Source organism: Chiloscyllium plagiosum, unplaced genomic scaffold (assembly GCF_037043375.1).
Source record: "Chiloscyllium plagiosum isolate Xiang-an unplaced genomic scaffold, Cpla_swu_hap1 HiC_scaffold_10, whole genome shotgun sequence".
NCBI classification, from domain to species: Eukaryota; Metazoa; Chordata; class Chondrichthyes; order Orectolobiformes; family Hemiscylliidae; genus Chiloscyllium; species Chiloscyllium plagiosum.
Window position 1 is genome coordinate 8,547,790 of NW_028270148.1, and position 24,101 is coordinate 8,571,890.

Here is a 24,101-nt window from a genome sequence, read left to right on the forward strand (position 1 = left end):
GATGAAGATACATTTAAAAGACCTAAATATTGCATACTCTGTGCGTTACCCAGCAACGCTGCGCTTCAGCCACGAAGGATCGTGTATAACTTTGGATCACCGGACAAAGTTAAAGAATTCTAGGACTCTCCTAAATAGACTGTGGGACTGAAACGATAAGGATAACGATTTTATTTTGCCTCCCCCTGTCTACCCTTATTTCCTTCTTTATTTCTTTCCCTTTTTGTCTTTCCTAGGGATGGGGAGGTGGGGGCTTGTTCTTTACTCTCTCTTTTGTTTCTTTTTTTACAGGCTGTGCGGCCTATTCGATTTGTGTGTGTGTGTGTGTGTGTGGTCGGGGGGAGGTGGTTTGTTCTGTTTTATCTGTCTTTAGTGCGGGGTTTTCTTCTTTGTCATTTTACTCAGTCACCTAATACTTGCGGGGATTGTAACTTTGTAGTTTTATATAGTTATATTTTGTATTACCCTTGTTCAATGCACCTAGGTGTGGTTGGGGGGGGAGGGAATGGGTCACTCACTTTTAACTTTGTCTACTCCATTCTATAACACCTGGGCCAAGGGCAGGGCCTGAGTTCGAAGAGGTTATGGTGAGGTTATTGCCAGGTAGACATGCCCTCTGGGAGCAAGGGGGAAATTCTCCCTTCAAATATGTTCTGTGTTTTTCTTTGCACTTAGGAATAGTTTTTAATTGTGTTGGTGTAAAATGTTTTAAAGATTTCTCTCATTTGTGAATTTTCTCTGATTTTTATTCAAAGTATCTTGGGTGGGGTTCTTGAGTCTGGACGATACATATTGATCAAAGCCCTAATACATGGATTAGAATATGAAATTTTGAATCTTTATTGCCCCCAGCACACCCCTTTAAATTTGTAACAGAAGCCTTTTCTAAGTTGATGGCTTTTGGGGCCCACCGTACAATTATAGGAGGAGATTTTAACTGCATTATGGACCCAGAGATAGATAGGATACCTGAGAGCACTTTGGGTATACCTCTTAGGTCTAGACAATTGGCAGATCTGAATAAAGAGCTAGGGCTAGTAGATGTGTGGACGTGCCTTCACCCTCAGAGTAATGTATGATATCCTATTTTATCTTTTGGTTGTTTATAGGATAGATCAGTAGTTTATTGGGTTTTTCACCTTTTTCTTGTTTGTCATTTCGGATATTTTAAAATTTTATTTTCTTATTTATTTAACCTTATATTGGTGTTTATACTTGTATTACTTTTGTAATTTTGTAAAAAAAAAACTTTAAGAAGTTTTCTTTTTTCAATAAAAGTATCTATAAAAAAAGTCCAATGATAATATCACTCGGCTATTGCCTCCCTTATTAACAGCCCCAATCAGGGAACTCAGACCCTATGTTATCCAACTCACTGAGATTGATTTTAACTGCATTATGAAATGGCTTGGCAAAGCACTCTGTTCAAGGGCACTTAGGGATGGGCAACAGGTGCTGGCCTTGATCACATTGCATGAAAGAATAAACAAAAATCAGCCATTGTCTCAGGGCAAACTTCATCAAGGTGATCAGTGTAAGCAATATATTGACATACTGGAAGTGAACATGACAAAGCTCTATAATGCAGGCCATCTCACTCGGGAAAACATTGAGCTGACACACCCCTTTTGGAGGTGAGCACTAAAACTTGGTTCAGCTTCAGTGCTTCTTTGATGACCATCTCCTCCACAGCTGCAAAACTCCCACATGCCCAGAAGGAGGGCAGTAGTGAAACATCATCAACAATGACAACATGGACAATCAGTTCTGTGGTCGCTTCTGCTGATCTGGCACTGCACTCTCCAGTCATGAGAAGATCTACAGAACTTTGGGTATACTTGGAGAAAGTGAGGACTGCAGATGCTTGAGATCAGAGTTGAGAGTGTGGTGCTGGAAAAGCGCAGCAGGTCAGGCAGCATCCGAGGAGCAGCAGAGTCAACGTTCCGAGCATAAGCCAGATTCTCCTGTTTCTCGGATGCTGCCTGACCGGCACGCTTTTCCACCACCACACTCTCGACTTTGGGTGCACTTGAGCAACATACAGCCTACCATAGAGCCATAGATCTGTACAGCATGGAAGGAGGACCTTTGGCCCATCATGTTTGTGCTGGCCATTGAGCATCTATCTATCCCATTTTCCAAAACTTGGTCCATAGCCTTGTATGCTGTGGCATTTGAAGTGATAATCTATGTACTTCTGAAATGTTGTGATGGTTCCCATCTTGACCATCATTTCAGGCAGTGAGTTCCAGTTATTCACTACACCCTGCATGAACAAATCATCCTTAATTCCCATTTAAAGCTTAAATCGATGACCCGGTTAATAATCCCTCTACCAAGAAATAGTTCTTGCTATCTCCCTTATCTATGCCCTCATAATCCTGTACACCTCAGTCAGAACCCCTGCCTCATCCTTCTCCACTCTAAGAGAAACAATTATAGCCTATCTTGTCTCTCTTCATGGCTACCTCTATTGTCAGAAGTCATCCTTCAATGTGACATTTGGCACATAGACTGACTGACCTAAATCTGTTCCTATCATGCCTGCTCCATCATTCTGTGTTGGTGTCCACTACTGTGGTGAGTGCTGGGTCCACTACTTTTCATCATTTATATAAATGATTTGGGTGTGAGCATAAGAGGTATAGTCAGTAAGTATGGAGATGACACAAAAATTAGAGGTGCAAAGAAGGTTACCTCAGATTACAATGGGATCTTGATCAGATGGACCAATGGGCTGAGAAGTGGCAGATGGAGTTTAATTAAGATAAATGCGAGGTGCTGCATTTTTGGAAAGCAAACCTTAGTAGGACTTATACACTTAATGGTAAGGTCATAGGGCGTGTTGCTGAACAAAGAGATCTTGGAGTGCAGGTTCATAGCTCCTTGAACGTAGAGTCGCATGGAGATAGAATAGTGAAGAAGGTATTTGATTTGCTTTACTTTATCGGTCAGAGTATTCAGTACAGGAGTTGGGAGGTCATGTTGCGGCTGTACAGGGCATTGGTTAGACCAGTATTGGACTAATGTGTGCAATTCTGGTTTCCTTCGTATTGGAAAGTTGTAGTGAAACTTGAAAGGAGTCAGAAAGGATTTACAAGGATGTTGTCAGGGTTGGAGGGAGCGGTTGAATAGGCTAGGGCTGTTTTCACTTGAGCATCAGAGGCTGAGGGGTGACCTTAAAGAGGTTTATACATTCATGAGGGGCATGGATAGGATAAATAGATAATGTCTTTTCTCTGGGGTGGGGGAGTCCAGAACTAGAGGGCATAGGTTTAGGTTGAGAGGGGAAATATATGAAAGAGACGTTAAGGGGCAACTTTTTCACACAGAGGGTACCCATATGGAATTAACTGCCAGAGGGAGTGGTGGAGGCTGGTACAATTGCAACATTTAAAAGGCATCTGGATGGGTATATGAATAGGAAGGGTTTGGAGGGATATGGGCCAGGTGCTGGCAAGGTGGGACTAGATTGGGTTGGAATATCTGGTCGGCATGGACAAGTTGGACCTAAGGGTCTGATTCCATGCTGTACATCTCTATGACTCTAATACTTAGATTTGTGATTATTGCTGGATGGATTAGAGAGAATATGTGGAAAAACATTTTCCTCCTCTTTGAGGTGGGTGTTTGGAATTCACTGCCTGGTTTGGTTATGAAGGCAAAAACCTTCTCTCTGTTTGAAAGGTAGCTGGAGCACTGTGACCTGAACGTGGAATTGGAATGGCTGGCTAGTTTGGTTTTCTCTCTCTGCCTGCACAGATACAATGGACAGAATGGCTGCTCTCTGTACTGTCACATTTCCCTTGTTCCAGATCGTGGCTGATCATCCACCTCAATAACTGATGTCATCAGTCTCCAAAAGCTGAAGGATTCTGTCTCAAACTCACTAAAAGATTGAACTTCTCAGCCCTCTAAAGTAGATAGTGCTAAAGATCTACCACCGTCTGGATGAAGAAATACATCGTCATCCCAGTCATAAAATGGCCTCTGTCTTATTCTGAAACTACGCCCCTGGTTCTAGGCTCACCATCCAGGGGAAATAGCCACACCTTATAAATTTCAATGAAATCACCTCTCGTTCTTTGAAACTATAGAGAATACAGGCCCAGCCAAAGTACTCTTGGAATATGGTCACATTTGTAAGAAACACTGCATTCTACAAACAGCAAATTCCCATGAACTGCATGGTAACACAGGGCAATCTGTTTTAGTATTGTTTGTTGAAGGATAGTTATTGGCCTTGTTCTTTTTGAAGTATGGGATCTTTTATTTCCACCGGAGATGGTGTCTCAGTTTGACGTCCACATCAGAAAGATGGCATCACCCTGAGCACAGACTGTCGTACCAGTCTATAATTGTACAATTCGAATACATTTCTAATCTGGTTTTGACTTAGGTGATGTACACTTACGTTATTCACAGTCTGGAAGCATTTAGTCTAGGCATCTTAAAAATGATGTCCATTGTTAAATTCAGAAGCAGCACCCTGTGGATGATCCGTGTCAGTGCAGGTGCAGTCTTTCAGATACCAAATTGAACTGTTGGCATGATACCAGCTTTCACTTAGCCAACCTGGTGCAAATTCAGCTAAACCATTTTAAAATACATAGCCTTCTGTGTCCAATTGAGTACAGAATAATGGTGCACAATCTTTAAAATTGGAACTAGACTGTTCACGAATGAAATCTAGAGGCATTTCATCTGAAAAAGTGGTGGAAATCTCTTCCACAAGGTGTTGTAGATGCTATGGTTTAATTAAAACTTATGGTGATTGTAGTTGAATTTTTCTTGAGTGAGGTTATCATGGGATATAGAGATCTTTCAAGAATCTTTATGTTCTTAAGTCCTAGAGGATTAGAAAACTGCCAATATAACACCCTTTTTCAAAAAAGAAAGAGACAAAAAATGGTAAATATAGGCCAGCTTGCTTAATATCTGTCATCAGGAAAATGGTAGAGTCCATTTTACAGATGTAATAGCAGAGCTTTTTGCTTTGAATTGGCAAGCATTATGTACCTCAAATACCACATAGTTTTCTTTATTGTTTTGTCCAATTATTATTTTAAATTTCTTTACCTCTATGTCAATATACTTGTTCGATCGAATGGCCACAAAAAATATCAACAGTTGATTCAGTTTCAAGTCAATTTTCCTTAAATACTTCGATCTTTGCTGTGCAACTTGTAAGGGTTCAGAAAAGATTAACAAAGATGATGCCAGGGTTTCGGTGGGGAGGGTGTTTTGAACTATCAGGAGAGGCTGAATAGGCTGGGGCTATTTTCCCTGGAGCATTAGAGGCTGAGGAGTGACTTCATAGTATCCTGGGGATTTTCTATGACTTAGTGTATTTTACATTGATTGTGGACCTCATAGAGCCATAGAGATGTGCAGCACAGAAACAGACCCTTCGGTCCACCTTGCCCTTGCCAACCAGATATCCTAAATTAATTTTGTCTCATTTGCCAGTACGTGGCCCAAACCGATCTAAATACTACTTATTCATGTACCTATCCAGGTGCCATTTAAATGTTGTAATCATGCCAGTCTCCTTCCCTTCCTCTGGCACCTCATTCCATACACGCATCACCCTCTGCATGAAAACTTTGCCCCTAAGGTCCCTTTTTAATATCTTTTCCCCCTCTCACCCTAAATCTATGCCCTCTGGGCCTGGACTCACCCAACCTGGGGCAAGGCCTTGTCTATTCAACTTATCCATGCTCCTCATGATCTTATAAACCTGATTTTCTGGAATATTTGATCAACCAGTACACTCCTGGTCCCATAGATTAGATTAGATTCCCTACAGTGTGGAAGCAGGCCCTTCGGCCCAACGCGTCCACGCCGACCCTCCGAAGAGCAACCCACCCAGATCCATTTCCCTACACCGAACACTACGGGCAATTTAACATGGCCAATTCACCTAACCTGCACATCTTTGGATTGTAGGAGGAGACTGGAGGAAACCAAGGCAGACACTGGGAGAATGTGCAAACTCCACACAGATGCTCAGGGCGGGAATTGAACCTGGGTCCCTGGCACTGTGAGGCAGCAATGCTAACCACTAAGCCACCCCATAGATGCTGGTTAATATTTTATTGAACCATTTTTGGGAAATACCAAGCAGAATATACAGAGGCAAGACGTGTGGTGCTGGAAAAGCACAGCCAATCAGGCAGCATCCGAGGAGTAGGAGAGTCGACTTTGAGTACAAGGCCTTCATCGGGAAGCACAGAGGAACAGCTGACATTGTGTAAATATATTTGAATTTCCAAAACTCGATGGAACGATGGCCTCTTTCTGTACTGTGGGGATTCTACGACTCTTGTGCTTTGGGGATAGCCTCTCAATCCTTTGACCTCAATCATCAGATCATACGGCACAGGAGCAAACGTAGGCTGTGGCCATGTGTCAGACTATGGGCCAAGGGTTGGAAAATGAGCTTGGAGTAGTTGGATGCTTGATTTTGACTGGCATAGACTTGATGGGTTGAAGGGCCTAGGTTCCATTCAATAGACCCCTATAACAAAAGGCCAGTCTGCTCATCCTGTCTGCTGTGCTATTCAGTAAGATCATGGCTGATTTGATTACCCTCAACTCCACTTTCTCACCTTTTCCCCATAATCCTTCATTCCTAATTGTCGGATTGTTCTGTCTGCAATGAGCTGCCACAATTTCTACCTTCCAGCAGGTGTGAGCAGATTGGAGGGACCCATTTTAATACCACTGTGAACAATTGCAAAACGTGAGGAATAGTTCAACCAATTTCCTTCAACCTGTTATTTTTCGCTTGGACTGACAAGTGACTCCAGTCCTGACTTGCTCTACGTGGTGACACTGAATGGCCTCAGACTGACTGGGAACGGGCAATGAATGCTGTTTTGTCCACATTGTCTGCACTTGAGGAACTATCTGTACCAGCTGCAAGGTCCAAGGGTTTTCTGTGTGCCAGGTCACTGACTCCAATCCTGCCAAATTTCTGAAGACTGGCAGAGCTTTTGCTGCTGGTTATAGTGTTACTAACACGCTGACGTGCCTTTTTCATCCCTAATTTAACCATTGTTTAACTGTTGACAATAAAGTCTCGTCATTTTTTCTAGTCATTCCTGATGAAGGGCTTTTGCCCGAAATGTCGATTTTACTGCTCCTCGGATGCTGCCTGACCTGCTGTGTTTTTCCAGCACCATTCTGATCTAAACTCTGGTTCCCAGCATTTGCAGTCCTCACTTTTGCCTAATAAAGTTTAATTTCCACTTTCATTGCCCAGCAGCAGTATTTGCCACAAAAATATTAAATGCCAGAGAATGCTTGACTTTCAAACCTGATACATCTGCTCGTGTTCTCTTAGTGAATGACTTGCATTTTCACCCCTCCCTTCTGGTGTCTGCAAACTGTTGAATTTACCTCCAGGCTTTTATAATTCCTTATGACTACACTTTTCCTGAACTTTCCTTTACTTGCCTCAATAAATCTTTAGTCTACCTGCTCCTCCTAAGCTAGAGGCTGAAAAAACTTGAAGTTATAATTATTTTCTTAAGAGTATCATTAATTTTTTATCCATTTGCCGTTTGATGTTTCCCCTTTTTAACATAGGAATTGCGAGATTCAAAATGATAAAATTCCATTGAGTTCATTCTCTATCATCCTCGACTCCCTTGGCAGTTATTGATTAATCCCAGTGATCAATTTTGACCAATGGATCTACAGCAGAGCGAGGCATGAGCTCAGGAAAGCCCTCAGTGGTGGAGAGTTTTGGAAATTGCTTCAAAATTACTAGTTCCTTCCACTCACAACACACCATGTCTCAAATTACGTTCATAGAATAGGATCAGGCCATTCAGCCCCTTGAGCCTGTTCTGTCATTCAATTTGATTATGGCTGATCTATATATTCATTCATTCTAAACATTGTCGGGAAATTAACCCAAACCTCCCCTCCAATACTGCTATCTCTAAGGGTCTGGCTGAACTTCTCCAAGAGAAAATAGTCAAAATGTACAATTCAACTTTAATAGTTTATTGTAAGGTTGATTAATTTTTCAAACATCAGTGAACTATCACCCTCTTAAATTAAAATCTGCCTACTACTCACCAGTCCTTGTGAGTTTGTTGCTGTTTGGTGATGTTACAAACGCAAGCTTGTGTCCTTTGCTAACTTTGGCTCCTACTTTTGAGAAACAAAATTACACCAGTAACAACGATTGTCACAAGAACCCCTCCTCCAAACTGCAAATTCTTACATATTGAAGCATTCTGCTAACAACGGAAGCTAGTTTTGATGGGGGACGATCCTGCTATTGCCAGGTCACCTTCACTTACATTATATGTCTTTCTCTGGGATTAGCATTTGCAAGATATATGGGGAACATTCAGAGTCAGTGACTCCAAAGCTCCAGATATATTTATAGTTCTGAAGTGTGTTTGTGTCAGCCTGTTCATGTCCTGTAAGAGGCATGACGTGTTGCTGTTGGTGTTGACTTGGAGTGGACAAAGCTGGAAGTCACAGGACACCAAGGTATAGTCCAATGTATATATTTAAAATTACAAGCTTTCAGAGCATTGCACCTTCGTCAGGTGAAGTCCTGTTGGATGATAAGCTGGTGTCATGTGACGTCTGACTCCATAGGAGGCAAAACTTAGCTAATTTCTGAAAATTGTATACCACAAACAGCTTTTGCTTTTAACCATTGGCTCCTTTTACGTTAAATGCTGAAAGACCTGCTAAATGGTCTCATCTCCCTGCCCCGTGTTCAACAACTATTTATCAATCTCAGCTTTAAAATGACCGACCCTCTCCTGGAAATGTTTGTTCTTGATTTACACAGGGGTTTTCTGCATTTAAACGACATTTTGTGGGAGTGGTTTCCTCACCTCATTCCAGAATAATCTGACTGACTCTTTTGTCCTGAAGATTGTCTTCAGCTACAAAGTATTGCTTTATTTACTGAGTCAATTCGTCGATTTCGCTGCTCCTTGGATGCTGCCTGAACTGCTGTGCTCTTCCAGCACCACTAATCCAGAATCTGGTCTCCAGCATCTGCAGTCATTGTTTTGACCTCCTTATAAAAAGCCCCCAGACATACACAGCCTTTGATAGTCCAATGAATGGTTGTAACTTCTTCATATAATCTAATCACCGGATTCACAGAACGTACCAATCAGGTGCAGGAGAAGGCCATTTGATCCCTTAAGCCTTCAATAAGGTTAAAGCTGATCTGATAGAATATAGAACAGTACAGTGTCGGAAGAGGCGGCTTGGCCCACCATATCTGTGCTGACCAGATGCTGTTCAGAACCAATCCCATCTGCCTGACCTGGTCAATTCTTTTCATCTTTTTTGTCAAGATCTTTCAAGATTCTATATGTTTCTTACTCTACAAAACCCCTGTTTGTCCAACCTTTCCTTATAGAGTGACAGCCCTATTCCAGTTGGGACTAGTTTTGTTTGGGATTATGGGTGACATGGACTGATCAGACTGAAGGGTCGGTTCATGTGCTGTATGACTCTGTGACTCTCAAAGTCCAGGTATTAGTTGAGTAAATGTTCTTTGAACTGCCTCGCCTGCATTTACATCCCTCCTTAAATAAGGTGACCAATGCTATACAGAGCACTCCAGATGTGGTCTCACATCTGCCCTGTATAAGTGGAGCACAGCCTTCCTTATTGGGTATTCAATTGCCCTCATGATATTGGCAACACTCTATTAGCTTTTCTAACTACTTGCTGTAACTGCATACCATCATCTTGTGATTCATGCAGGAGGACACCCTGATCCCTCTGCATATCAGAGCTCAAAGGGTCAGTTAGACTCAAAACGTCAGCTCTTTTCTCTCCTTACAGATGCTGCCAGACCTGCTGAGATTTTCCAGCGTTTTCTCTTTTGGTTTCAGATTCCAGCATCTGCAGTAATTTGCTTTTAACCTCTGTAACCTTTCACCTTTTAGATAATACTTGGTTTTATTTTTCCTAACAAAATGGACAATTCCACATTTTCACACACAAACTGCCACATCTTGGTCATTCACTTGTTATGTATATCTTTCTGGTAATAGCCTAGTATTTTCTTTGCACCTCATATCCCAACCATACTTTCAATCTCTTTTTCAAAGTAATTTATACAGCTTGTGAACAGTTGAGGTCCCAGCACTGATCCCTATAGCACACCATTTGTTATATCTTGCCAACCTGAAAAGGACCCATTTATCCCTACTCCCTTCTTCCTGTTTACCAGATATTCTTCTATCCATGCCAACTTGTTACTTGCTACACTAAGTACTTTTGTTAACCACAATAACCTTTCATGTGTCAACTTAACCATTGCCTGATAGAGGTACTCACTGGGTGAGTACACATTTGCAAACCTTCAGTCCTCAACATAGGTTTTTTATTATGGATGGTAGGGAATGTTTAAATCCCTCTTTAAAAAAGAAATTCTCAAGGTTCTTCATAGATGGTTTCAGTTTCAATGCTCTTATTCACCTGACAAAATTACTTTATTTAACTCTCTCTAATCCAATATATGATTGCCCAAGTTGCTTCCTTTAATTCAGGAGTGCCCAACTGCATTAGATACTTACTCACATAAAGTCAATATAATTTTCCTCACTATGTCATAATCCTGAGAAACCTTCACTGCATTAGCGAAGCATAAATTTCCTGTGTTTTGTCTAACAATTAACAACATATGGAATGTTCAGTTCTCTATTGCCCAATTACCTTTTTCTAGTCATTTTCACATGACAAGAATAATACCTCCATATTCTTTTCCTCAAATTTTAGTACAGCCCTTTGCAAACTTAAACATTCCCTTACTGGACCTCAAATTATGACTTCGATTCCCTGCCCTAGGGCTTACATCAGCACCTGCTGTCTTCTATTTCAATTGCATAATTTAAGCTTATATTCATGCACTCCTAATCTCTCTTTTTTTTGCATTTCTCATTGCAGTTGTTGAATTTCCAATTCCTGTCTTTTTAATTTCATCTCCTTTTCCCCATTTTCCTCTGCTCTCTCCTTGTTCTGCCATCTCCATTTTTTCGTTAAGCTCAAGATGTCTTAGTTGTAATTGGATATTACTTCATTCCAGCATTTCACGATCTAAAATATTCAGCCTCTTTTAGAGTCATAGAGTATGGAAACAGAACCTTCAGTCTAACCAGTCCATGCCGATAATAATTCCAATCTAAACTAGTCCCACCCGTCTGCTCTTCACCCATTTCCCTCAAAACATTTCTTATTCATGTACTTATCCAAATGTCTTTGAAACATTGTATTTGTACCTGCAACTACCACTTCCACTGGAAGTTCATTCCATGCACGAACCACTCTCTGTGTAAAAAACAAGTTTCCCCTCATATTGTTTTAAATCTTTCACTCCTCACCTTAAAAGTATGCCTGATAGTCCTGAAATCCCCCACCCTATGGAAAAGAGACCTGCTATTCACCTTACCTATAACTCTCATTGTTTATAAACCTCTATAAGGCCACCTATTAATCTCCCTTGATTATCATCACATCCACAAGCACACAATCCGTCCACCATCAGTGTTCAGTAGCAGCAGTGTGTTTTATCTGCAAGGTACACTGCAGGACTTCAACAAAGATCTTCAGACAGCACCTTCCAATCTCATGGCCACTTCTATCAAGAAGGTCAAGCACAGCAGATACATGGGAACACCAGCCCCTGCCAGTTCCCCTCTATTTCCTTTAAACTCAAGTGTCATGCTTGAGCCTCAATTATTTCTGCCTCTGCAACTCTGTCATGCAATGCAAACTCCAGTTTACCTGCCAAATCAATCAACCGGGACTTCAATAGTTGCCTTAGGATTGCCAGGGACAATTCTGCCATCTGCAGGAAGTCCTTTGCTGCTTCCAAGTAAAACTGTTGGACTTTTACCTGATGTTGTGTGATTTTTAACTTTGTTGCTTCCAATGACATAGAGTCATAGAGGCATACATCACGGAAAAAGATCTTTCGGTCCAACCCGTCTAGGCCAAACACAATCCCAAACTAAGCTAGTCTCACCTGCCTGCTCCTGACCAATATCCTTCCAAACCTTTCTTATTCATGTACATTTCCAAAGGTCTTTTAAATGTTGTTTGTGTGCCCGATTCCACCACTTCATGCCACTTGCGAACCACTCTCTGTTTAAAACATTTTCCCCATGTCTTTTTAAAATTTCTCTCCTCTCACCTTGAATATGTGCCCATTTGTCTGGAAGGTAAGAGATAATCAAACCATCATCCTGTGACATGCACCACTCTCAACAACCCGGGTGTTACCATTGACCTGAAACTGAACAGATTGAGACAGTTTTTTTTAAGACAAAGGGAAAAGACAACTACCATTAATTCTATCTGTACCCCTCAGTATTTTAAAAACTTCTATAATTCGCTTCTTAACCTTCCATGGTCATGTTGTAAAACAAAATACAGGACTTGGTGTTTTCCTTCACTTGAGTTACTTACTCATGTCACACCCAAATCCTCAATGCTTGCTTCTAATGCAATTCTAGACAAGCCCCCATACTTTGTAATGACTCATTGGTGGAGTCATCACAAAAGTAAAATAAAGTAAGTTTACAGAATTCCCCAAATTACCTGATTTTCGGACCCAAATTGATAAAAAATGCATGGGACAGGTTTCTGTATTTAACACAAATTACTATTTATCACAAGTAATTAGACTCTAGTTACAGGTAAACAGTGATAAACTGACAGCATATAACACTACAAATCCAAACTCTAATCTCTTTATAAACTCCCTCCTAGACAAACACACAGACAACAAACAGGCAAGGGGAAGTAGATTATGGGCAGAGGAAAACTGGGAAGCAGTTCATTGGATCCTATTCCTTATGATTCTTGCGCTGGTTATAACTTCATTTTCAGTCATTTTCCTCCACATGCTTCCACTGTTTTACAGGAGACACAAGGTGGCTGGTTCACTTATAAAAGATCTCTGACTTATCAATAAAATATCACAGTTTCCAACCACCATTGATGGAAAGATGATTGGTTTTCTTCAGATTTAAAACAGGTTTTGACTACAAAGAACAGAGAGACAGCTTGTGTCCTGGTGGAAACAAAAATGCTTCTCCCTATCTTGCTCCTCGCCTCAAAATGGTTAGTTACTTGAGGACCGATGATGAGGAGGTGCTGGTGTTGGACTGGGGTGGACAAGGATAAAAATCAACACAACACCAGGTGAGAGTCCAACAGGTTTATTTGGAAGTACTAACTTTCAAAGTGCTGCTCCTTCATCAGGTAGCTAGATTGAGTCTAGGTTTGTTCAAGGTGTCATATTAGTTGCATGACACCATGACCTTCTGCTATAAATTCTGTTGCTTGACATGAGAGTCAGGTTATTTGGTTTCCAAAACATGCAGGAATCCTTGTAGCGTTAGTTTTTAAATTGTTCTCTTTCGTTCCTGTTCACAATTTTTAAAATCTCAGAAATAAAAAGATATGGTTTTCATCATTTCCTGAACCAACGTCATTCTTTTCTATTCTGCCTTTAGTTTTATCATTTTATTCTCTTCAGAAATTCTCGTCTTACCTTTTGGTTGACTCTTTGACTTGAACACTTAGACATTTCATTCTTATTGTGGTCTGTTGATCATTTCCTGTCTTAATACTTTCCTTTTTGGCTTTGACTTTACTCTTTGATTGACCACATCTCCTCAAATTTGATTCCTGCACCTCCCTCCCACCAACACCCAAAACTTTTGTGCTCATATTCCCATTTGCTTCATATCATTCTGGTGAATCTAAACTGCATTCGTTCTAATTCCCTCATACTTTTCCTAAGGTATGCTGTCCAGTGTTGAAGATAATTTTAAAGGTGAGTTTAAATTAAGGTTCTGTGTATCAAAAACACTTTATATTCAAGCTCTCAGGTGTGAAAGGATAATACTCCCATAAGCATTTGAAACTTCTTATTACCCAATATGTTATTTTTTTAAAAATAGAAGTCAAATTTGCATTTGAATAAAGCAATGCTATCTGCTTCCTCTATCTCCCCAGGAGGTCTTATCCTTAAATTGGCCACTTACTTACTGAAACCATGTTTGAGATTTTAAAGGGGAACAGTGACCTAATCATCAGCCTGAATGTCAGGAGCAACCACTCCATAGACAATCATGGGAGCTCCAGCTACATTTTACATTCCTCTGGCAATAACGTGCCTGCATTTGGGGCTATGTAAATGCAACTTTGTTCTGCCTTTTACATTCAGAGCAGGGACAGTAATTTCCATAGGACTGCAAATATATGGCAAGACAATTGGCGCAGTATTGCCAGGTACAATTGATCCACCCCAAAACTCAGCATACAGGAGACAGATGATGGTTCGTCAAGGTTAGAGCATGGTGCATGAAATTACAGCAAGGGCAGGTTTCAGATTCCCTGTGAATCTGATTGGAATCCGTCACTCTGTTCCAGTGTTCATTGCCACCATCTGCATCAGGAATTTCAGAATGTAGAAGTTTGAGGAAGTGCAAGTGTCTGGGATTTCCCAGTCCCTGCTTTCTTCTCTCTCTGGAGAAGAGCAGTCTTGCTGGGAGAAATTTATATGAATGCAGGATTTCCAAATTGCAAACCTTCACATAATCCATAGAGGAAGCCTGTGGTCTTCAAAACCCCTCTTAAAACAATTTAGGATGAGGGGACAATACATCCCTCACTGAGGTCAGGTGTGGAAGCCAAAATGCAAGCACTTCCCTAATGGCATGAATGTGTGTGCAGACAGAAGGAATTTTCTTCATCTACCAACACCTCAACCCCAGAGTGTTCACCTGGTCAATCTTTACTGTTTTAATAAGTTTATTTTTAATTCCAGGCAATGACCATCTCCAGCAAGAGACAATCTAACCACTGCCCCTTGACATCGAAGGGTGTTAATAACACTGAATCCCCCACAATGAACCTATTGGGGGTTATCATGAGAGTCATAAGGATCAATGGGACCGAAGAAAGCCCTTTGATCATTGAGACTGCACTGGTCAAAAACAAACATCTAGCAATTCTATCATTGATCAGAAATGAACTGGACTAGCCATTTGTAGTGATTGTAATGAGTTCAGCCAGCTAGAGCTCATAGAAAATGAGTTCCCTGATTGGACCAGGTTAACAGTGCCAATCAGGGAGCCCTGGCTGACAGATAAAAAGGGGAGTGACAGTTATACTGGCAATCTTGACAGCTGACTCAGACTGAGGCAATACTAAGAGTCAAAGACTTTTCATGTGTAAATAAAGGGTGACTCGGTGACAGGAGACCGGCCTCTGTGGAGTTATTCCATATGTAAATAGTGGCTGCAAGAATCCTGCAGCAAGTAACTCACCTCCTGACTCCCCAAAACCTGTTGACCGTCTGCAAGGCACAAATCAGGAGGGTGATGGAATACTCCTCACTTGTCTGGGTGAGCACAGCTCCAACAATGATTGACACCATCCAGGACAAAGCAGCCTGCTTGATCAACACCACATCTGCAAACATTCGCTGCCTCTACCACCGATGTTCAGGAGCAGCATGTGCCTTATCTACAAGATGCACTACAGAACTTTTAGTATGCACAAGATGCACTACAGTATGTTCCAAACCCACAACCATTTCCATCTGGAAGGACAAAGGCAGCAGATAAATGGAAACACAGTTTCCTGGACATTCCCCTCCATGCCACTCACCATCCTGACTTGGAAATATATCGCAATTCATTCACAGTGGCTGGGTCAAAATCCTGGAATCATACCATAACAACATTGTGGGTCTACCATCACCAAATGCAGTGGTTTAAGAAGGCAGCTCACCACCACCTTCTTAAGGAGCAATTAGGGACGGTCAATAAATGCTGAGTCAGCCAGCAATGATGACTTAATTGAAGGTCTGTGTTGGGGATGGTAGTGCAGTGCGAATGGTACTGGAGATATAGAACATAGAACATACAACATAGAACAGTACAGCACAGAACAGGCCCTTCAGCCCACGATGTTGTGCCAACCACTGATCCTCATGTATGCACCCTCAAATTTCTGTGACCATATGCATGTCCAGTAGTCTCTTAAATGTCCCCAATGACCTTGCTTCCACAACTGTTGCTGGCAACGCATTCCATGCTCTCACAACTCTCTGTGGAAAGAACACATCTCTGACACCCCCTCTATACTTTCCTCCAACCAGCTTAAAACTATGACCCCTTGTGTTAATCATTTCTGCCCTGGGAAATAGTCTCTGGCTATCGACTTTATCTATGCCTCTCATATGACACAGAACAATGCTGATTGGAGGTGGGGATGGTAGTTGGCATATAGTCAACCTTTTGTCTTCATGGTCCTTGCAATTAATTCTCGGATGGGAGGGGAAAGGCTGACAACTACCTTCTTAGCATGAAACTCATTGAGACTCATAAATGGCCACTGGTAATTATCCACCAATATGGATAGGGGCGAGGAACAAAAGGGAAGCTATCTCTTTGTCTTTCACAATGACATTCCCTGTCCCCATCCCCTCCCTTCCCCTCACCAACTCACTGGGCCTTCCCTGACTGATCCTAGTGATCTCATTAGGGCACAGCACGGTGGTTAGCTCAGTGGTTAGCAGTGCGGCCTCACAGTCCCAGGGACCCGGGTTCGATTCCACCCTCGGTTGTCTGTCTATGTGGATTCTAGATCAATGGCGCTGGAAGAGCACAGCAATTCAGGCGGCATCCAACGAGCAGCGAAATCGACGTTTCGGGCAAAAGCCCTTCATCAGGAATAAAGGCAGAGAGCCTGAAGCGTTGAGAGATAAGCTAGGGGAGGATGGGAGTGGGGAGAGAGTAGCATAGAGTACAATGGGTGAGTGGGGGAGGAGATGAAGGTGATAGGTCAGGGAGGAGAGGGTGGAGTGGACAGGTGGAAAAGGAGCTAGGCAGGTCGGACAAGTCCGGACAAGTCAAGGGGACAGTGCGGAGCTGGAAGTTTGAAACTAGGATGAGGTGGGGAAGGGGAAATGAGAAAGCTGTTGAAGTCCACATTGATGCCCTGGGGTTGAAGTGTTCCGAGGCAGAAGATGAGGCGTTCTTCCTCCAGGGGTCTGGTGGTGAGGGAGCGGTGAAGGAGGCCCAGGACCTCCATGTCCTCGGCAGGGTGGGAGGAGGAGTTGAAATGTTGAAATGTTGGGCCACGGGGCGGTGTGGTTGATTGGTGCGGGTGTCTCGGAGATGTTCCCTAAAGCGCTCTGCTAGGAGGCGCCCAGTCTCCCCAATGTAGAGGAGGCCGCATCATGAGCAACGGATACAATAAATGATATTGGTGGATGTGCAAGTAAAACTTTGATGGATGTGGAAGGCTCCTTTAGGGCCTTGGATAGAGGTGAGGGAGGTGGTGTGGGCACAGGTTTTTCAGTTCCTGCAGTGGCAGGGGAAAGTGCCAGGATGGAAGGGTGGGTCGTAGGGGGGCATGGACCTGACCAGGTGGTCACAGAGGGAATGGTCTTTGCGGAAGGCGGAAAGGGGTGGGGAGGGAAATATATCCCTGTTGATGGGGTCTTTTTGGAGGTGGCGGAAATGTCGGCGGATGATTTGGTTTATGCAGATGTTTGTAGGGTGGAAGGTGAGCACCAGGGGCATTCTGTCCTTGTTACGGTTGGCGGGGTGGGGTCTGAGAGCGGAGGTGCGGGATGTGGATGAGATGCGTTGGAGGGCATCTTTAACCACGTGGGAAGGGAAATTGCGGTCTCGAAAGAAGGAGGCCATCTGGTGTGTTCTATGGTGGAACTGGTCCTCCTGGGAGCAGATACGGCGGAGGCAGAGGAATTGGGAATACGGGATGGCATCGTTTGCACATTCTCTCCATGTCTGCATGGGTTTCCTCAGGTGCTCTGGTTTCCTCACACAGTCCAAAGATGTGCAGGTTAGGTGGATTGGCCATGCTAAATTACCCATAGCATCCAGGAATGTGCAGGGTAGATGGATTTGCCATGGGAAATGAAGGGTTACAGTTATAGGGTGGGCAGCTCTTTGGAGGGTTAGGGTGGACTTGATGGACTGAATGGCCTGCTTCCACACTGTAGTGATTCTATGATCTCACTCACCATGATGTCGGACTCCATCAAGGATCCTCAGCCTTGGGCCTCCTGCAGTACCAGCAGTGACCACCACTCCCGGTGGGGGTGCTATCAGGATTGGAGATTGGCTGGCGGCTTCTGGAAACAGGGCATATGTTACAAAGGAAATTTGCCAGGTTCCAATTTCTCCTTGTGGAGCGGGCAAGTCTGTCAGCAGCCCTTGGATAGCAGATTGGAACTTAATTTTGATGGGGATCCCAGAAATAATTGTAGTATGGTTACCACTAGCTGTTCACCCAATGAACAGGCCTATACAATGACCATTAAATTCTACCCACAGGCTCAAATCTCACCTCAGTAGCTTTTATCACTCAGCCAGTCCCAATGTGTATTCCTCATTAATAATGCGTCAGTTCTTCTGAACCTAATGAATGGAAATCGCAGGCCTTTATTTCAAAGGAAATGGAATATCAAAATAGGGAAGTATTTCCAAAACTATACAAGACACTAGACAGACTGCAGTTAGAATACGGTGAACAGTTTTACATGGAACTAAGAACCTGAGGATGTTTCAGGGAGGGGAGAGGTTGAGAAGGACAATTCTTCATGGTAACCTCAGCTGGTGTAGGAACAGAGTTGAAAAATGTGGTGCTGGAAAAACACCGCAGGCCAGGCAGCATCCGAGGAGCAGGAGAATCGGCGTTTCGGGCATAAGCCCTTCTTCAGGAATGGCACTCCAGCATCTGCAGTCCTTTCTCCTGGTGTAGGAACAGAACCCATAGTGTTAGCAATATTCTGCATCACAAACCAAACATCCAGCTAAGAACTCGCATGAGAATAGATGCACTGGCATTGGGGACAGTCCAGAGAAGGTTCCTTGATGCCACACTCAGTCGAATGCAGCGTTGATGACAAGGGCTGTCACTCTCACCTCTCCTCTGGAATTCAGCTCTTTTGTCCATGTTTGAACCAAGGCTGTAATGAGGTCAGGAGCTGAGTGGCCCTGGCAGAACCCAAACTGGGCGTCACTGAGCAGGTTATTGCTGAGCAGGTGCTGTTTGACAGCACTAATGAGACACCTTCCATCACTTTACCTATGTTTGAGAGTAAACTGGTGGGGCAGTAATTGGCCAAGTTGGATTCCTGATGAAGGGCTTATGCCCAAAATATTGATTCTCCTGCTCCTTGCACGCTGCCTGACCTGCTGTGCTTTTCCAGCACCACGCTCTTGACTCTGATCTCCAGCATCTGCAGTCCTCACTTTTTCCAAGTTGGATTTGTCCTGTTTTATGTGTACAGGACATACCTGGGTAATTTTCCACATTGTCGGGTAGATGCCAGTTTGTAACTGTACTGGAATAGCTTGTTCTGGAGCACACGTCTTAAGTTCTATTGCTGGAATGTTGTCAGGGCCCATAGTCTTTGCTGTGTGAAGTGCCTCCAACTATTTCTTGATATCACGTGGAGTGGGTCAAATTGGTTAAAGACTGGCATCTGTGACACTGAGATGGGGTGCTCTTCCATTGTTGAGGATGGGGATATTTGTAGAGTCTTCTCCTCCAGTGAGTTGATAAATTGTCCACCTCAATTCACAGTTGGACGCGGTCGGACTGAAGAGCTTAGATATGTTCAGTTGGCTGTGGGATCACTTATTTGTCTATCATGTGCTGCTCATGCTGTTTGGCACACCGTTAGCCCTGTTTGGTAGCTTCACCAGGTTGACACCTCATTTTTAGGTATGCCTGGTGCTGCTTCTGACATGCCCTCCTGTACTGTCCATTGAGCCAGAGCCCTGGCTTGATGCTAATGGTTGAGTGGGGGATGTACCAGGCCATGAGGTTATGGATTGTGCTGGAGTACAATTCTGCTGCTGTTGATAGCCCGCACTGCTTCATTATTCTCCAGTTAGAAATCAACCTGTATGTATTAAATAAACCCATTTGAATTGAATAATTTAATTAACTTTAATGGATTAAAAGAGATTTTTTTTGGCAGTAGGTGACAAATTTTGAATTGATATCAGAAATGCCAAAGCTGGAAATGCCTCTTGAAGTAAATCTCACTTTTGACCAGAAGGTGGCAGTGTCAGTCTACTAAAGGCCTCTGAAAATGCACCAACCATTACACAAGCTGATAAATATTTAAAACAATCAATAATTTTTTCAAAAGTTCATATTTAACAAAATAGACAACTAAAAATCCCAGATTACATACAGTAGGACATTTGTCATCGTATATTCTTGAGTTACTTTAAATAAAAGAAAGTGTGCATTTCATTCCATCGAAAGCAATATGTTACAAATCATGGAATGAACAGCAGGGTATTCGTGCAATATAAAACTATCCACTGAACATTTCATACCTTCTCATCAGCCTCTGTCTGATGTTTTAAGTGTAAGAGCTTCCACTTATATAACACGTTTTATTACCACAGTATGTGCCAAGGCAATTTACAGCAGTGATGTGCTCTCCTCTGGCAGTGTGGTCACTGTTGTAATGTACGAAACACAGCAGCCAATTCTTTGCATAGCAAGTTCCACAACAAAGATAAAATGACCAAGCCACCTGTTCAAACGATGTAGGTAGAGGGATAAGTCTCAGTGAGCAGTTCACATGTTGATCTTGCTGTGCAGTTGCAATCTTGTATGTTTCGCTCTGTCTAAGCACCCTATGATCTGTATATGTCCTGTTTGCTATGATCTGCCTGTACTGCTCACAAAACAAACCTTTTAACTGTATTCAGGTAGATGTGACTACAATAAATCAAATCAAATTAATTCAGTCCCGGAAACGATACAGAACTGAAGGAGGCCATTTGGCCCATCCTGATTTCACCAGCTCTCCTAATGAGCCTCTTGACTTAGTGTCCTTTTTGATCATTGTCTCTCTTTAAATAATCACCTAATTCCTTCTTGGAATGCCCCAATTAAATATGCATCCACCACATTTCCAGGCAGTACATTTCAGATCCAAATCACACTTTGGGTGAAACTGCTTTCATTTTCCCACATCACATTTCACATCTTTTGCAAATCACTCCATTTCAAATGATTCCATGGAAATCACTGGCGAGAGAGTGCAGCCTGGATTCACAACTGTAAGACATGGAGCAGAGGTGAGCTATTGTAATGGACGAGGCCAGACCACTCAAAACATTCTTCAGCAGGCAGCCCCAGACCATATCTTCGCAATTTGTTTTGGTAAATGTGCAGTGAAAATTACCCAGAGTACACTAGCTAGGTTAACTATTGGATTTTAAAACACACAAAAATGTATTCACAACATTACATAATGAAACACAAAGAACAGAATAAAGAACCCCTACAGAACTCGGACTATCCAACTAGACTTAATTATGCTGTTCTGAATACACACAACAGTCCCAATAAACAAACTCCCTTTAAAACCCAATATAAATTAGATTACTTACAGTGTGGAAACAGGCCCTTCGGCCCAACAAGTCCACACCGACCCGCCGAAGCGTAACCCACCCATTCCCGTACATTTACCCCTTTACCTAACACTACGGGCAATTTGGCATGGCCAATTCACCTGACGTGCATATCTTTGGACTGTGGGAGGAAACCGGAGCGCCCAGAGGAAACCCACGCAGACACGGGGAGAATGTGCAAACTCCACACAGTGAGTCGCCTGAGTCGGGAATTGAACCCAGGTTTCTGGCACTGTGAGGCAGCAGTGCTAACCACTGTGCCACCGCGCCGCCCACAAATGGAACACATGCTTACAGGTTGAAGTTGAAGAGCAGAAAGAGAGAGAGTTTCTACACATCTCCCTGTTGATCTTCCAATCAATTCAAGACTGAAGTAAAAATTGCTCCGCTAGAGAGCTGACCACACCCCTTTTTATACAGGTCACTTCTAAAACATGACCACTTTGGCCTGAAGTCTCATCTGTTTACATATGAACAATAAGTCTCTCAAAGACCTTTTCATCCATGCATCAAACCAGTCTGATGGGAGCCCGGTGTGGTTTATTACCCCTCTGAAGAAAATCAAGCACATAGTATCCTTGAGCCAAGGAACAATTTTTAGAAAAAAAAGGACTAGCTTAGTGACACCATTCAGCCCATTGAGTCTGCACTGCCACTTGATGAAATGATGGCTAATCTGATCATCCTAAACTCCACTTACCTGCCCTTCCTCCATAACCCTTGCTTCCCTTACTGATTAAAAGTCTAACTATCTCAACATTGAGTATACTTACTTCTGCATCAGAAGCAAGCAGCTACTATTGAATTACAGCAGACACTCGACTTTGTGTATGGAAAGCTGATCACCTGCCTCATTCTCTACCTCACTCTCCCTTACTGTCACCTTCGGCATCAGCCAGGCAGAACTCAAAGCAACATTTAAACATCATCCATATGACAGTGGGGCTTAGTGAATTAAAACAGGCAAAATAAACGTGGGTCATATTTCTGTGTCACACACAAAAAACTGACAGCCTGAAATAAAAATTTAGTGTTCAGCAGGTCAGGCAATATGTAGAGACAGAAACCAAGTTTAAATTTTAGGTCATTGACTGTCTATCCGTTAAATGATAAAATCAAGTTTGTTGGAAGATTCTGATGAGTGGTCATGGACTCTGAAGTGTTGATTTGGTCTCTGTTGCTCTGCAGATGCTGCCTGACCTGCTGGATACTTCCCACATTTCATGCGATTGTGGAAATTCTCACAGTGGACTGTCGAGGTTGGGTCATTAAGCATATTCAAGGCTGAGATAAACAAATTTTTAATCAGTAAGGGAATCGAGGGTTACAGGGAAAAGGCAGAGTGGGGGATTATCAGATTAACTGTGATCACATTGAATTGAGGAGCAAACTGCTGAGCGGTCTATTTCTGCTCCTTTGTTTTATGGTCTTACTGTTAGAGTTTGGATGACTGAGGAATCTGCTTGAAGTGTCAAAAAGATTTGATTGTGTACATACAGAGAAACAATTTGTTCTGGTGTAGAAATTAAGAGTTAGAAAGAAAGTGAGAGCTTAAAATTTTGCAATAAGGGGCCATGTCAATTTCGTTAAAGATGTTAGGATAACTGGAGCTTTCAAGACTAAATCAATTAGAGTTATACAATTAAATGTAGGGCCTTGGGTTGAGAGACCCAGAGGTTCAGGGACATAATTCTTTGCGGTTTGCGTAACATGTAGACAGGGTGGTTAAGAAGGCACATGAGGGGCTTGTTTACTTAGGGTTTACTAATGGTTGACCTTTTACTAATAGTTGGAGACAGTGAGGTCTACAGATGCTGGGGATCAGAGTTGAGAGTGTGTTGCTGGAAAAGACAGCAGGTCAGGCAACATCCGAGGAGCCGGAAAATCAATGTTTCAGACCGGAGCCCTTCATCAGGAATGAACTGATTCCTGCTGAAGGGCTCCAGCCCAAAACATCGATTTTCCTCGGATGCTGCCTGAACTGCTGTGCTTTTCCAGCAACACACTCTCAACTCTAATCCCCAGCATCTGCAGACCTCATTGTCTCCAACCATTAGTAAAAGGTCAACCATTAGTAAACCCTAAGTAAACAAGCCCCTCATGTGTCAAAAAACATACAAACAACATTTATCAAGCTTCTAGTGAGTCAGATCTCACACTTCATCCAAATATTTCTTCCCAATTCCAATCACAGTCTTAAAAATGAGTCTGCTTTTCTGTTCCTTCATTGTTGGGAGATGTAAGGCAAGGTGACCCAAGCAATGTAATGCAAATCACTACAAAAGCTTTCAAGGTTTAAGAGGAAATGAGACAAGGATTGATGGTGATGCATGGACTGGGACAACATAGTACAGATACTGAATGGCCTTCTTCTGTGCCATAACTATTCTGTGTTCTGTGACAAGCAAGAAATCAGGTCTTTCAAAGCGGGTGGGGGCACATTTAACAAGTGGATATGGTAACTGCTACCTATTTCCCATTAAAAACCTCACCATCAGTAACCTGAATACTGCTTACATAACACAATGTAATCAGGCTCCATGGATTATCCACCAATTGTGGAGCTGACTCTCTGATCAACATATTGAAATTGGGCAGGCTTGTCTC